This window comes from Erythrolamprus reginae, chromosome 10 (assembly GCF_031021105.1).
Source record: "Erythrolamprus reginae isolate rEryReg1 chromosome 10, rEryReg1.hap1, whole genome shotgun sequence".
Classification (NCBI taxonomy): Eukaryota; Metazoa; Chordata; class Lepidosauria; order Squamata; family Dipsadidae; genus Erythrolamprus; species Erythrolamprus reginae.
Genome location: NC_091959.1, coordinates 32,800,663 through 32,804,131, shown reverse-complemented (window position 1 = coordinate 32,804,131; position 3,469 = coordinate 32,800,663).

Below are 3,469 nucleotides of genomic sequence, written 5' to 3'. Positions count from 1 at the left end.
ACGTTCTGGCGGAGTTGCACGCTATTTTGCACCACTGTGGATGATCTGAAGGAAAAAGGTCACCGCCCATCCATCTAAATACCAAACTTGTTAGCTGTGAACGAATGAAGGAGGGGCAAAAGGGACGAGGCTGGGATTGTGCTGCTGCAATGGCTTTCTTGCTTGTTTTGACCTTCCAAACGAAGCTCTTGTGCCTGGGAAGAAAGCTTTGGAGAAAAGGCCAGGGAGCTTCCAGATGCCGTCTGCATCGATATTGTTTAGAAGAAAGGAGAACGGGAACGAATGGGGTTTGTTTTAGTCAAGCTTTCAGGTACAAATTGGCGATGAAAATAACACAATCAACCTTGAAATCTGGTCTCTCTCTGTGTGCGCGCGTTTTCCTAAGAGACTGTTGCAATGGTTGATTACGTTTGAATCGAGAATGGATAAAACAATCTGAACAGGTTTTGGGTGGGGAAAATTGGGAAATGGGGACAAGGAAGGAATGGAATGGAATAGAATGGAACGGAACGGAACAGAATGGAACAGAATAGAACGCAATACAATACAATACAATGCAATACAATACAATACAATACAATACAGTACAATAAAATACAATAGAAAATATGGAATGGAGTAGAATAGAATAGAAAGAAATAGAATAGAATAGAATTATAGAATAGGATAGGATGGAATGGGATGGACTAGAATGGAATGGACTAGTAGGACTTGAGTATGGTGCGATTGTGTAGCTTGCCTGTTTTTTAATGATAGTGGGTTTCTTAACTTTGTCTTTTAACATTAGATTTCTATTGTATTGCTATTGTTGTTGTGAGCCGCTCCGTGTCCTCGGAGAAGGGCGGCATACAAATCTAATATATTATTATTATTATTATTATTATTATTATTATTATTATTATCATCATCATCATCATCATCATCATCATTATTTTGAATAGACTCGACTAGACTAGAACAGAATAGAATTCTTTATTGGCCAAGGGAAGGGAAGGGAGGAGAAGAGAAGAGAAGAGAAGAGAAGAGAGGAGAGGAGAAGAGAGGAGAGGAGAGGAGAGGAGAAGAGAATTTGGAAGTCATCTAGTCCAGCCCCTTGCTCAAGCAGGAGACCCTCCACCATTCCAGACAAGTGGCAGTCCAATCTCTTCTCCAAAGCCTCCAGTGATGGAGCACCCACAACTTCTGAAGGCAACTTCGGCTCCACTGGTTAATTGTTCTCACTGTTAGGAAAATTCTCCTTAGTTCTAGATTGCTACTTTCCTTGATCAGTTTCCATACATTATTCCTTGTCTGGCCTTCTGGTTCTTTGGTTCTTTTTTGTGGTAGCTGCTCAAATAATGGAAGATTGCCCTCAGGCCATTGTAGTCCTTCTCTTTGTTAGATTAGACATACCTAAAACATTACAATGTTTAATCCTCCAGGCAACTTAATCGAGCAACTTAACTTGGTTGCTCTTCTCTCCATTCTTTCTAGGTTCTCAACATCTCCTTTGCATTGTGGTGACCAAGTGGGATCTCACTAGTGCAGTAAAGTAATACTTAAGCCAAATCAAAGTGACAGCATGGGGAGACACAGCTTTGGAAGGTGGACACCTCTATGGCATCTCACCAGATTTTTCTTGATAGACAGGAACATGGTCTGGGTTGAAGTCTCTTCAAGATACTTAGCTGCAACTTCAATTTGTTCACCTAGCAAATTGAAGAGTCTTCAAGATACAGCTGAGGAGTACTGTGTGTCTGATCTTATTTAGCAGTCCATATAAGAGCATTAATTTATTTAGATGCATATCTTGAGAGCATATGCACCAAGACCAATTCCTTGTGTGTCCAATCACACTTGGCCAATAAAATTCTATTCTATTCTATTTTACCCATTTTACCCAAAACAGCAGCCCTGTGAGGTAGACAAGAGGGGGGGGAGATGGGGGGAGAAAGAAACACAGAGAGGGGGACAGAGAGACAAAGAGAAGGAGGGAGGGAGGCAGAGAGAGGAAGAGGGAGGAAGAGAGGTAGAGGGAGGGAGGCAGAGAGAGCGAAAGAGGTGGAGGGACAGAGAAAAAGATAGAAAGACCAAGAGGGAGGGAGAGAAAGTGGGAGGGAGAGAAAGAGGAAGAGAGGAAGAGGGAGGGAGGAAGACACAGAGAGGGAGGAGACAGAGAGAGGAAGAGTGGGGGACAGGGAGAGAAAGTGGGAGGGAGAGAGAGAGAGGAAGAGAGGAAGAGTGAGGGAGGAAGACAGAGAGGGGGGAGAGAGAGAGGGAAAGGGGGAGAGAGAAAGGGGGAGAAACAAAGAAAGAGGGGGACAGAGAGACAGAGAGACAAAGGGAGGAAGGGAGGAAGACAGAGAGAAAAGGGGAGGAAGAGAGACAAAGAGAGAGAGAGAGAGGAAGAGAGAGGGAGGAAGACACAGAGGGGGGAGAGAAAGTGGGTGAGGGTGACAGAGAGAAATAGAGGGAGAAAGAGAGTGAAGAAGAGAGGAAGAGGGAGGGAGGAAAGAGACAGGGAGGGGGGAGAAAAAGAAAGAGAGAGGGGGAGGGGAGGAGAGAGAGACAAAGAGAGAGGAGGGAAAGAAGGAGAGAGGCAGATCGAGGGAGGGAAACTCAAAGTCAACCAGCCGGCATCCCGGGTATCACCGGGGCTCTCCTGCCCGGGTTCCTCTGTGCCAGCCTGCAGGAGACCTAAAGCTCGGGAGATGCCAGCCAGAAGCTGGACTTGCCCTTCTGAAAGCCCCTCAGGTTTCGCTTGCGAGAGACGGAGCGGAGGAGGCGATGGCCGTGCGAGCGATCCCCGGGGTTTGCTCTTCCCGGGGTTGCCATCCCATCCCTGGGCGCGGATTTCCTTCTGGGGTTCCTTTCCCGGGAGAAGCCACTTGGGAAGGAGCTGCCTTGCAAAGCCAAGCGGGTTCCTTTGGCGGAGGGGAGGGGAGGGGAGGGCGGGGGCTGGTCCTGAAGCTGCCGTAGGAGCTCCGTTTCCCCATTAGGGGGCGCCGTTACTTAAAGCCTCTGCAGGGACCAAAGCGAAGCCTTTTCAGCTCCGCCGAGGTGGAAACCTCTTCAAAGGGCTGCACGACGGGGGCGAGATGGGGACCAGGGAATCCCTCTGGATTCATTCATGGAAAAAGATCTCGAGCAGGGAATGCAGACCAGCATCTCTCCTCACTTGGAATACTGCATCCAGCTTTGGTCGCCACAATGCAAAAAGGATGTTGAGACTCTAGAAAGAGTACAGAGAAGAGCAAACAAAATGATGAGGGTACTGCAGGCTAAAACATATGAAGAACGGTTGCAGGAACTGGACATGGTTGGTTTAATGAAAAGAAGGACAAGGGGAGACAGGATAGCAGCCTTCCAATATCTCAGGGGTTGCCATAAAGAAGGCGGCGTCAACCTATTCTCCAAAACACCTGAGGGCAGAACAACAAGCAATGGGTGGAAACTAAACAAGGAGAGAAGCAACTTAGAACTAAGGAGA